Source organism: Pan paniscus, chromosome X (assembly GCF_029289425.2).
Source record: "Pan paniscus chromosome X, NHGRI_mPanPan1-v2.0_pri, whole genome shotgun sequence".
Lineage (NCBI taxonomy): Eukaryota > Metazoa > Chordata > Mammalia > Primates > Hominidae > Pan > Pan paniscus.
This window is the reverse complement of record NC_073272.2, coordinates 110,498,630-110,512,247: the sequence shown is the minus strand read 5'-3', so window position 1 is coordinate 110,512,247 and position 13,618 is coordinate 110,498,630. Positions and strand designations below refer to the sequence as shown.

At 38.9% G+C, this 13,618-nt stretch overlaps 1 protein-coding gene across 13 annotated transcripts in view; it reads right to left on the bottom strand.

The window, feature by feature from the left end:
• PAK3 (p21 (RAC1) activated kinase 3) overlaps window positions 1–13,618 on the bottom strand; it is a 285,503-nt gene that overhangs the window by 208,102 nt on the left and 63,783 nt on the right. For 7 of the 13 annotated variants that reach the window (XM_063601542.1, XM_055106615.1, XM_034949599.3 and 4 more), the window contains one exon: window positions 7,734–7,806. The exons of the other annotated variants lie outside the window; for them this stretch is intronic. The gene's annotated coding sequence lies outside the window, so the exon portion shown is untranslated. The remainder of the gene's footprint in view (window positions 1–7,733; window positions 7,807–13,618) is intronic. 13 annotated transcript variants of the gene reach the window in all.

The following is a 13,618-nucleotide window of genomic DNA, read 5'->3' as shown; positions in this document are numbered from 1 at the left end:
GAACATGGATGTGTAAATATCTACTGAAGTCCCTGCTTTCAATTTCTTTGGGTATATACCCAGAAGTAGAACTGCTAGATCATATGGTAATTCTATTTTTAATTTTTAAAGGAATTATCATACCATTTTCCATAGCAGCTGTACCATTTTACATTCCCACCAGCAATGCACATGAGTTCCTATTTCTCCACATCCTGGCTAACACTTGTTATTTTTTGTGTGTTTGTGTGTGTGTGTGGTTTGTAAAATGGCCATCCTACTGGTGTAAGGTGGTATCTCATTTGTTGTTTTGATTTGCCTTTCTCCAATGACTAGTGATGTCAAGCACCTTTTCATGTGTATATAGGTCATTTGTATATCTTCTTTGGAGAAATGTATATTCAAATCATTTGCCCCCCCCCTTTTTCTTTTCTTTCTTTTTTTTTTTTTTTTTGGAGGCAGGGTCTCACTCTGTCACCCAGGCTGGATTGCAGTGGCACAACCACAGGTCACTGCAGCCTCAACCTCCTAGGCTCAATCAATTCTGCCACCTCAGTTTCCTGAGTAGCTGGGACTACAGGAGACATGCCCGGCTATTTTTTTTTTTTTTTTTTTTTTTTGTAAAGATGATGTTTTGCCATGTTGCCCAGGCTGGTCTCAAACTACTGGGCTCAAGCCGTCTTCCTGCTTTGGCCTCACAAAGTGCTGGGATTACAGGCAAGAACCACTTTGCCTGGCCTTTGCATAATTTTATAATCGAATTTTGTGGTTGTTGTTGAGTTATAATAGTTCTTTACAATTCTGGATATCAATCCCTTACCAGATATAGGATTTGCAAATACTTTCTCTCATTCTGTAGGTTGCCTTTTCACTCTGATATTGTCCTTTGATACATAAAGGTTTTTAATTTTAATGACATCCAACTTATCCATTTTTTTGTTGCCTATGCTTTTGATGTCATATACAATAAATCATTGCCAAATCCAATGTCACGAAGATTTTCCCCTATGTTTTCTTCTAAGAGTTTTACATTTTTAGTTATTATGGTTAGGTGTTTTATCTGTTTTAAGTTAATTTATGTATATGGTGTAAGGTAAAGGCCCAACATCATTCCTTTGCATGTGGATATCCAGTTTTCCCAGCCACCATTTGTTGGAAAGATTGCTCTTTCCCTATTGAATGGACTTTGTGCCCTTGTCAAAAGGGTAAAAAAGGGTACCATCTAATGAGGGTTTATTTCTGGGCTCTCTTCTACTCCATTGGTATATGTGTCTGTCGTTATGACAGTGCCACAATATTTTGATTACTGTAAGCTTCGTAGTATGTTTTGAAATCAAGAAGTGTGAGTTCTCCAACTTTGTTTTGTTTCATGATTGTTTCACTCATCTGGGGTCCCTTGAGATTCCATATAAATTTTAGGATGGATTTTCCTATTTCTGCAACAAAAGTCACTGGGGTTTTGATAAGGATTGCACTGAATCTGTAGATCACTTTGGGTAGTGACATCATAAATATGTTAAGTCTTTCAATCTAAGAGCATGAGATGTATTTCCATATTTCCATTTATTTGTGTCTTTAATCTCTTTCAGCAATGTTTTATACTTTTCAGTACACATTTATTTGTCTCCTTGGTTAAGTTTATTCCTAAGTGTTTTATTCTTTTTGACACTATTTTAAATGAAATCGTTTTCTTCATTTCCTTTTCAGATTGCTTGTTGTCGGTGTATAGAACTACAACTGATTATTGTATGTTGATTTTACAGCCTGACAATTTCCCAAATTGATTTATTAGTTCTAATAGTTTTTAAAATAAAATCTTCAGCATTTTCCATATAGAAGATCATATTGTCTGTAAAGAGAGATAATGTTACTTTTTCTTTTTCAATTTAGATTCTTTTTATTTATTTTTCTTGCCTAATTGCTGTCTGTCTAGGCCTTCTAATACTATGTTCAATAGAGGTGCCAAAAAGCTGACATCCTTGTCTTGTTCTGATCATTGAGTAAAAGCTTTCAGTCTTTTACCATTAAGCATGATGTTAGCTGTAGGTTTTTCATATATGGCCTTATTATGTTGAGGTAGTTTTCTTCTATTTTTAGTTTATTGAGTTCTTTTTAAAAATCACAAAAAGCTGTTGAATTTTGTAAAATGCTCTTTCTGTGTAACTTGAGATGGTCATGTGGTTTTCCCCTTCATGCTGTTAATGTGGTATATAATATTGATTGATTTTTTTTAATGTTGACCCATCAATGCATTTGAGGAATACATCCCACTTACTCAAGGCATATAACCCTTTTAATATGCTATTGAATTCTATTTGCTAGTATTTTGCTGAGGATATTTGCATCAATATTCATAAGGTATATTGGTCTGTAGTTCTCTTGCAGTGTCTCTTTCTAGCTTGATATCAGGGTAATGCTGGCTTCATAGAGTAAGTTAGGAAATATTCTCTTTTCTTTAATTTTTTAAGAGTTTGAAACAAATTGATGTTAATTACTCTTAAATGTTTTGTGGAAATTAGAGGTGAACCCATTGGATCTTGGCTTTTCTTCCTTTAAATTATTTTGATTACTGATTTCATCACCTTACTAGTTATAGGTGTATTGGCGTTGTCTATTTCTTCATAATTCAATATTGGTAGGCTGTATGTTTCTACAAATTTGTTCATTTTATCTAGGTTACCACATTTGTTAACATGCCATTCTTCATTGTACTCCCTTATAATCTTTTTATTCCTTTAACATTTTTGGTAATGTCTGTGCTTTCATTTCTGATTTTAGTTACTTGAGGCTTCTCTTTTTTTGCTTAGTTGATCTAGCTATAAACTCTGTCAATTTTGTTGATCTTTTCAAAGAGACATCTCTTGGATTCATTGCTGTTCTCTATTTTATTCTATTTTATTTATTTTATTTTCTTTTTTTTTTTATTTTATTTTATTTTATTTATTTTTTATTATACTTTAAGTTTTAGGGTACATGTGCACATTGTGCAGGTTAGTTACATATGTATACATGTGCCATGCTGGTGCGCTGCACCCACTAACTCGTCATCTAGCATTAGGTATATCTCCCAATGCTATCCCTCCCCCCTCCCCCCTCCCCACCACAGTCCCCAGAGTATGATATTCCCCTTCCTGTGTCCATGTGATCTCATTGTTCAATTCCCACCTATGAGTGAGAATATGCGGTGTTTGGTTTTTTGTTCTTGCGATAGTTTACTGAGAATGATGGTTTCCAATTTCATCCATGTCCCTACAAAGGATATGAACTCATCATTTTTTATGGCTGCATAGTATTCCATGGTGTATATGTGCCACATTTTCTTAATCCAGTCTATCATTGTTGGACATTTGGGTTGGTTCCAAGTCTTTGCTATTGTGAATAATGCCGCAATAAACATACGTGTGCATGTGTCTTTATAGCAGCATGATTTATAGTCATTTGGGTATATACCCAGTAATGGGATGGCTGGGTCAAATGGTATTTCTAGTTCTAGATCCCTGAGGAATCGCCACACTGACTTCCACAATGGTTGAACTAGTTTACAGTCCCACCAACAGTGTAAAAGTGTTCCTATTTCTCCACATCCTCTCCAGCACCTGTTGTTTCCTGACTTTTTAATGTTTTTATTTTCTATTCACTATTTTTATTTATCTCTGTTCCAATCTTTATTGGTCTCTTTCCTCTGCTAGCTTTGGGTTTAGCTTGTTATTTTTTAATTCCTTAAGGTGTGAAGTTAGGTTGTTGATTTAAGAACTTCTTTCTCAATGTAAACATTTATAGCCATGAATATCACTTTTAGCACTGCTTTCACTGCGTTCCATAAATTTTGGTATGTTGTATTTTCATTTTCATTCATCTCAAGGTGTTTTCTAATTTCCCTTGTGATGTTTTCCAGCCCAAAGCAGGGACTACTATCTTTGTTGAGTTTTCACTATTTAGCACTGAGAGCCCCAAAGGCAACATCAATTTTAAAATAAAGTAACAGGTCAGAAAATCCTATTTATCTCCAAGAGTCCTAGGGCAGATGCTTTAATCAACTCCTAATTATTCCTTTCTTCTTTTGCCTCCTCTCCTCTCCTCTCCTCTCTTCTCCTCTCTTCTTCTCCCCTCCCTCCCTCCCTCCCTTCCTTCCTTCCTTCCTTCTTTCCTTCCTTTCTTCTTTAGCACTGATGTAGTATATGTGAGATAAGTAATGCATGGACATCATCCAAAAAGAGTCTACCGAATAGTAATCACATTTGTGGTCCTCCTCACTACCTGCATTAATGGTTACTCTTGGAAATAATGCAAACAGTGAATTATCTTCCTGGTCGCAAAACAAATTTGGACCTTGGCACTTCAGCACGTGTGCACATATATATGTACACACACACACATACTTTTAAGAAGGCAAGCTGACAAAAAGTTTCTCTTTTGAATTTCTCATATTTCCATTCAGTTATCCCAGCACTGCCTCTCCCTGTCTCAGACAGCTAGTGCACAAATAATGATACCAGCTAACATTTACGGGGACCTTTCCGTATGTCAGGCACATTGTCCCCACCTGCTGCCATAGAGTCTCCTCTTCCTGAGAAGGCCCCATGCTTTCTATTCACTCCTCCAACCTATGTCTCTCCTTTGGCCCAATCATAGATGCTATCCTCTAAGCTTCCAGTTAACTAAAAAAATAATTTTGCTAAGGCACTCATGGCTGATAATAGGTTAATGTGCATATGGAGATTCAATTAATTGGTTGGTACATATTTGTGAGCACCTACTATGTGCCTGGCACAGAGCATGACACAACAGACAACACAAGAGGAATCATGCACTGTACCTTTGGAAAGCTTTGAGTTTCACTGAGAAGACAGGATATAGACACATTAAAATAACACTAAAGAGCAAAAATAGACAAATATGACTACATTGAACTTAAAAACTTCTGTGTGGCAAAGGAAACAATCAAGAGTGAAAGAGCAACCCATTGAATGAGAGAATATATTTGCAAACCACATATCTGTTAAGGGATTAATATCCAGAATATATAAAGAACTTCTACAAATCAACAGCAACAGCAACAACAACAACAACAAATAACCTGATTTAAAAATGGTGGAAGGATTTGAATGGGCATTTCTCCAAAGAGATATACAAATGACTAATAAGCACAAAGAAGATGCTCTACATCAATAATCATTAGGGAAATACACATCATAACCACAATGAGATATCACCTTACACCCAATAGGATGGCCATTATCAACAAGAAAACAGAGAATAACAAGGGTTTGCAAGGATGTGAGAAATTGGTACCCTTGTGCATTGCTGGTAGGGATGTAAAATGGTGCAGCCACTATGAGAAACTGGATGGAGATTCATCAAGCAAACAAAACAATAACTACAATACGATACAGCAATTTTACATCTGGATATATATTCAAAAGAGTCAAAAACAGTATCTCAAAGAGATACTTGTACACCAATGTTTATAGCAGCATATTCACAATAGTCAAAAGGTGGAAGCAACCCAAGTGTCCATCAACAGATGGATGGATAACCAAAGTATGATATATCCATACAGTGGAATATTATTCAGTCATAGAAAAGGAAGAAATCCTGTCACATGCTACAACATGGATCAACCTGGAGGACATTATGATAAATGAAAGAAGCCAGTCACAAAAAGACAAATACTACATGATTCTACTTATATTAAGTATCTAAAATCGTCAGTCTCTTAGAAATGGAAAGTCAAATGGTATTTGCCAGGGACCGGGGGGAGCAGGAAAAAGGGAGTTGTTATTCAATAGGTGTAGAGTTTCAGTTTTGCAAGATGAAAAAGTTCCAGAGATCTGTTGTACAACAGTGTGCAATGCAATGTGTGTGGTTAATGCTACCAAACTTTACACTTAAAATGGTTAAGATGGTAAATTTTATGTCATGTGTTCTTTTACCACGATAAAAAAACTAAGGTTATTAAAACAGCATAGATAAGGATGGAGACTATGCATCGTGGAGAGTCCCAATTTCAAACTTACTAACAATAGCTCACAATTATTGAGTATACACTCTGTAAGAATTGAGCACTGCTGATAGGGGCCTTAGGGGAACCACCTCTCAGGGTACCTCCTTCACACCTGGTGGTAGAGCAACCTGTTTCACCCTCTACTGGCTGTGCTAGTTTCTTTATTTTACTCTGTACACTATTTTCTACCTCTGGATCCTCCAACAATTCTGCCCTCGGGGGACATCCCCCTGCCTCTGCCTTAGCACAAACCTTCACATCAACTCATATCTGCCTTAGCTCAAACCTTCACATCAACCCAGATATGAGTTGTATAACTCGCGAGTTACACTACTTACTATACTAGTTAGTAGTATAACTCGCGAGTTATACTACTTACTATACTAGTTAGTAGTATAACTCGCGAGTTACACTACTTACTATACTACTTACTATACTAGTTAGTAGTATAACTTGCTAGTTATACTACTTACTAGTTACACTTGCTAGTATAACTAGTAAGTTATACTATTTACTAGTGCCAAACCCTGGGCTAGGAGCTTGATATAACTTAATCCTTGCATAACCCCTGAGATGACTACTATTATTGTCCCAATTTTACAGAAGAGGGACTTCAGAGAGTGGTAACTTCCTCAGAGTTACACAGCTAATAAGTATCAGAGCCACATTACAAACCCAGAGAATCTGCTCCCACATCTAATGATCACATCATAAGGCTTCTCTAGCCAGAAGGAGCACATAAAAACAGAGTTGATAGGAATTTATTTCCTGGGCTGCTTCTCTTTTGTTCTTTTGGAAGATAAAGTCATTACAGCTCCAGTAAGTGAGTCCCTGCGGAACAAGGAAGCCGGCAAATATTTCTTAAAGTAAGTAGAACTAGAGCTGGTTTTCAAAGGGTGAATGCAATTCAGACAGGAACCGAGAACAGTAGTGGACATTTCAGGCTTGGGGGCTTAGCAGTGCAAAGGTAAAGAATGTCCCAGTTGTGTGGGGAAGACAGAGAGCAGAACGAACGGGCTGAAGCAAAGGGTTCCTTTAAGGACAATTGGAAGTCTCATGGGAGAGGCAGTTTAGGGCCAGGTTAGTGCAGTCTTGAATGGCAAGCGAAGGCATTTTAAACTTATGAGCAGGCCAGTGGTCTTCACACTGTGTTCCCTGAGGACCAAGGGTTCTGCCAGGAGCAAGGGGCCCAGAGCTTCCCTACTTTCTCACCCCCAACTTCTCACTTCAACTACAGTGTGTCTACATATTTTTTAAGGCATGTCTACTTTTATCTGCTTTACATTTTGGGATCTTAACTACCTAATTTTTTTTACTTGAAAAAAAGGTGCTGCTGATTTGAAACCAAAGAACAAACAGACAAATGAACAAATGGACTTTGAACACCACTGCAACAGGCAGTGGAAAGCCGACTATGGTTTTTGACTAGGGGAATAATATAATCAGAGCTTTGTTTTAGAAATATAATTTTGCCAGTAGCATATAGTGTAGACTGGAGGAAAAGATGCTAAGTAGGGAGATCTGCTGGGACTTTGCTGTTTAAGATGACAAAGCCACTGGCAAGTGGGAGTGGTTAGCAAAGGGAAAGATGTTTGAAACATTTCAAAGGATATACATACAGCCTGGTTAATGGATCACGTAACTGACACAACATGAAGAGGCAGGAAGTAGTCAAGGAATCACATCTTCAAAGAGGACATTTCTGCTGATGAGGAAGATATTTAGGGGCACAGAGACCATTCAAGTGTACCTCAAGTCATTCCATGTTGGGCGAACTGAACTTCTGACTCCTCAGAAGAGAAAGCTGTCCTCTGTATGTTATTCTGGAAGAGAAAACAAGCTGATGCATTCATCTTCAAGAGTGAGTCAGGCAAAATAAAGGGCTGTTTTTTAAGACTACTCAGAGACCAGTTGTGGGATATTCCTGCCTGATAAGAAGAAATTCCGTTGGGGGTCCTAAAGAAAAATGGTGAGATACAAGCTTAGATTGGAGAAATGTTCTTATAAGCCTGTACTATCTGTGCAGAGCAATAACTATTTTAGATTGGGCTCCAACAAATTCAGAATAGGAGCTACAGGGCAGCAACCAGATTTAATTCAATAGTCTCTAGAGCACCTAGTGCATTACTGGTGCTCAATCAGTGTTATATTAGCCATGGAAAGAAGCATGGATCTACATGCCTGAAGTAAAACAGAAATTGAGTTAGGCCAAATAAGACTCAAGCAGAGACCTAATGAGAGATGGAATTAGGGTCTAATGTTCTACCCATCTTCCCCAAGTGAGACAAATGCTGGATGGGGAATCCCTAATTTAAGGCTTAGCTCTGCTGCTAATTATGTATGTGACTTTTGACAAGTCATTTACCTCTCCAGGCCTAATTATCTCTGTTGTCAAATGAGAAGAGTGATTCCTGTCATACTATGATGCTGTGAGGGTGGAATTGGATTGTGAAATGAAATTGCTTTAAAAAGCATAAAGTATCACACACAGCAAAGTATCTTGATACAGATATTTTATGCCTGGAAAGTGGCATGTGAGCAGAATTTTTATAAATCAAACCACATATGAACATCTTAACAGGGCCAGGCACAGTGGCTCACGCCTGTAATCCCAACACTTTGGGAAGCTGAGGTGGGAGGCTTGCTTCGGCCCAACCTGGGAAACATAGCGAGACCACTTCTTTATAAAAAATTAAAAAATAAGCCGGGTGCTGTGACACATGGCTGTGATTTCAGCTACTCAGTAGGCTGAGGTAGGAAAAATTGCTTGAGCCAGGAAAGTCAAGGCTGCAGTGAGCCATTATTGTACCACCACACTCCAGCCTGGGTGACAGAGTGAAAGACCCTGTCTCAAAAAAATGCAAATAAAAAAATAACACCTTAAGAGTTTGTAAAACAAATGTGAAATAATTTTACAGTGAACCCCCATGTACCCACCATGTCCTTGATACTTAAAAGCACTATTTAGCGATACTTTTGCAAAAGTAATTCCTTTAGTAAAGCAGATTGATGTTCCTCATCTTCTGTTAACTTGTGCTCACCTTACTTTTCCAGCCTTTCCAATTCCCCTTTTATTGTCCTGCAAAGGAAACTTTATCTGAGGGAGAACCAAAACATGTCTGCTGCCAACAAAATTTGTTTTCTTTTTGTTTCTCAAGGTTGAGCCTAAGGTGATCGTGGCTAGAAAAGGCAGGAGAATAATTGGATTGTGTCAGTGAAAGAAGGCATCTGGAGTATTTAGTCCAGTTAGATAAATTACAATCCACCATTTCTGGGATCCCAATGAAGAGAAGATCATATCCTTGGATGCCCACTCTTTACAACAGTCCTTTACTATGAGGTCATACGTTGATTATTGGGAAGGCAAATGAAATCTGCTTAACTGATCAACAATAAACTTTTTGATAATAGGATGAGGGAATCAGAATGCAATTTATGAATATCAGCCAAGCAATTTTTCCATAAGTAAATTAAAACCCTTTGACCCAGCAATCTTTCCCACCATATTTACCAACACTGGTAAATATGTTTACCATATTATAATTAGTTAAGGGTCTTCCTGTTCCACCACACTTCACCTCCCTGATATGCAAGTGGTTTAGCAGCAAAGCAGGCAGACAAAAAGTCTCTGAGAATGACTACAATGTTCTAAACAACCCAAGTGCTTATCGATAGATGTACAGTTTAATAAATCCTGGCACATTCATATTGTTCATATTATGAACTATTATGTAGTGGTTTGAAAGAATGTACCAGATCTATAACTACTGATGTGCTAGGAGGTCTGTGATGCACTGTTAAGTGCAAAAGCCAAGCTGTAGAGAAACATATATCTCACAATCCCATTCTTGTACAAACAGCAAAATCCCCTATAGATGCCTTACATGCCTGAATACAAAGAAGGTTGCATGTGCACAAAGAAGGTTGTGGGAGGATTCGAACCCAGGCTGTTAATACTGCTTACACTGCAGAAGCAGAAGAACGGAGGAGAACATTCCTGTGCATTGTTTCACTGAGGGCAATGAATACGTGGAAAATTTACAATTTCTGAAAACACTTAATAATTCTTTAAAAGAATGATATGTAGTATTTAAAAGACTGCTACCCTCCACTGCTTCCTAGCCTTTCTGGTCCACTGTCCTGCATGTCTACATTGAGGGATAATAAAAGTTATTTCTTGCTGAGAGACTTTTTGTCTGCCTGCTTTGCTGCTAAACCACTTGCATGCCAGGGAGATGAAGTGTGGTGGAACAGGAAGACCCTTAATTAGGCTTCATCTTCCTACACCTTCCCAACATTTCTGGGAAACACAAATAACCTACATGGGAAGTCAGACACAGCCTTGTGCATAAACTGCTTTTGTGTGAGTAAGAGGCAGCTGTGTTTCAAAATCATGCCTTCATTTCGAGGAATCAGGAAATTGGCAAGCCGTGTGGTCTAGGAGTCCCAACTGCCCAAACTGCCTTCCCCTTGCTGCAGCCTCTCTCTTCTTTGGCATCCTACCTAACCACCCCCAGCCCCAAGAATAACAATCTGAATCACAAAAGAGGCACCATCTTTTGAGCACCCACTATGAGGCAAGCACTGTGCAAAGCACTTTCAAATTTATCACCTCAAGTTAATCTGCATCTCAACCTCTGTGATAGGTAGGCTGTGATTTTTCAAAACTAGAACAGGCAGAAGACATCTTATAAGGCTTTCACTGGGTTTATTCAGCCCCCGGATATACCAAAAGTGGAGGATTTTTCCAGTGCTGTTCCAAGTACACTTTAAAGACACAGATTAGGAGTTCAGAGAAGTTGGCTAGTGCGCTAGACCATTTTTGTATTGCTGTAAAGAAATGCCTAAGGCTTGGTCATTTATAAAGAAAAGAGGTTTAATTGTCTCACAGTTCCGCAGGCTGTACAAGCATGGCACCAACATCTGCTTGGATTCTGGTGAGGGCTTCAGGAAACTTACAATCATGGTAGAAGGTGAAGGGGGAACCAGCATATCACATGGTGAGAGAGGGAGCAGGAGAGTCAGGGGAAGGTGCTGCACACTTTTAAACAACCAGATCTTATGTGAACTCAGAATGAGAACTCACTCATCACCAAGGGGATGGCACTTAGCCATTCATGAGGAATCTGCCCCAGTGATCCAATCACCTCCCATAAGACCCCACCTCCAACACTGAGAATTACATTTCAACATGAGATTTGAAGGGAATACAGATCCAAACCATATCAGCTAGCACTTCAGAGTTCACACAACCATGAAGAGTAGAAATGGGCGTGGCTTGTCAAGGATTTGATTTGACTAGAAGAACTTGCAGCTTCCCGGGGTTATCACAGAGCTCCTAGGGAGCTCTAATTCCCCAGCATGAAACTGGGTGGTTCTCACACAATCCCAAGAAGCCATTATTCATGATGTCAGTTCCTGACATTGGCATAGCACTTTACATTTTACAAAAACATTCCCTGCATGTTTTTATATTTTATACTCATAAATCTGAGCGAGGTAAGGCAGGACAATTTCCACAATTATATAGAGGAAGAAACAGTTTCAGATGGGTTAGGTGAATAGCCTAACGTCAAAAACTAGGAAGTTCATGAACCAAGACTAAAGTCTAGCAGCGGATGAAGGAAGCTACTGTCTGTGGTTGCAAATGAATATTTTTTTTTTCTGTTAATTATCCATGGTGGGGTTATGGGGCCACAATATTACTCAGCCGTGTAAAGCATGGGTTTTGTCACTTGCTCTTGGACAAATCAGCCATTGGCTCTGTGCCTTAGTTTCCTGATCTATTAAAAGTAGATATTAACAATGCCTGGCCCCTAGAGTCATTGTAAGGATTCATTTATGAGATAACTCATGAAACACATTTAGCGCAGTGCTTGGCATGCAGGAATAATTCAGTACATATGCAGTATTATTCTTATTGTTTAATATATTTAAGATGTGGCTCTTGCCGATAGGTACAAATATAAAGCAGATTCTGTGAGGTTGTGGAGCCTATGAAGGTTATTCTGCAATAGATGCTTTAATATGAAGCAAATTTACTCATAATAACGGGGAGGCCAAAGATAGAAGACATGATAACAAACAGGACTGTGATTCTCAGACGTCATAATTGATAATAAGCCTTTTCAGGTTGTCTGTTGACCCTGGGGCCACCAGAAGACTAAGGTCAATGGGCAGCTGACATTGTGCTGTGCCTGCTTTCAGGTGTGCCAAGCCTGTCCTGGCAAGAAGTGGCTTCACCAGTCCCATTCTGCACTCTTCCAGTGCCATCTTTTAGACCTGGAATCTTTCCAGTGGGTAAATATCCTCACTCTTCCTAAAAGTACATGTATATCAGAGACACATATCCCATTGCCCCCAAAGAGCAGGAGAGTGGAGAGAGAGAGTACAATTGAAAAAATGAGGAAGGAGAAACAAAGTGGGGATGTGAAGAGGTATGGAATAGTGACAAGAAGGGTTACAGAAGACAATGAGCCCTGCCTTCCTCTGGACACAGCCAGCTTAAAGGGGTAATCAATTCAGAAGAGCTGTGGTTCTGTAACACTGTGAATGTACCAAATGTCACTGAATTCTTCATGTTAAAATGATAAATTTTCTGTTATATGAATTTTACTTCAATATTAAAAAAAACCCTCAGGGGCTCTCAGTACCATGGTTACAGAGAAAATTTTAGGCAGACACTGGCTCTGGCTTGGGGTTCAAAGAGCCTTTCATGGGCAATAAATGCCTATTTGTGTCTTTCCTGTAACCTGTCCTCTCAGTGCTGCCCACTCGTGTGTATCTATGCATGTGTGTGCATGATTTCTCAGAGTAGCTCCTGTGATCCTTGACTGTAAGACTTTTCTCAAATAATAACAGCAATTAAAACACTCAACCCTTATTAAGCTCTCACTATGTACCCAGCTTTAGTCCTTGCAGCAATCCCCAGAGGTAGGAATTATTATCACACCCTTACTACATGTGAGAGAATGGAGACTCAGAGAAGATCCAGGAGTTGCTAGAAAGTCACCCAGCAAGTAAAGTGGACATGCTAAAACTTGAACCCAGGCAGTGATGCTTCTGATGGCTGTGCTTGCAGCATAGTGCTCTCTGCTTCATGCACTGAACACCTACTCACTGCCAGGTGTCATGGAGACACCAGAAATGGTATAAAGGATAGGGCCTCCGCCCTCAGGGAAATGACAGTGAAGACTGGAGAGGGTCTACTGGAGGAGGCTGCAAAGTGTGCTTGGCTGCTAAGTAAATCTCATAATACAAAGGTGCTCAGAGAAGAGCTGACATAATAACCACAACAATTATGATATTTCATGTTGGCTGAGCACATTTATATGTGCCTGACATGTGTTTAACATGTCTGACTTCATTTATTCCTTACAGCAATCCTGTGATTTATATACCAGCACCAGTGTCACTTAAGAGTAACGGAACTGAGGCTCAGAGAGGTAAAACAAAGCAACTCATCCAAGATTGCACAACTAGCAAGTAGGACTAGACTGGATTTGAACTACTCTTTGTCTACACATAGAAGAAACTTAATAAATGCCCACCAAGTCCATGACTATCTTCCATTTCTTGAGCACTTGCTGTACTCGCTATTTGATTTAATACTCACAACTCTATGAAGTCAGTACA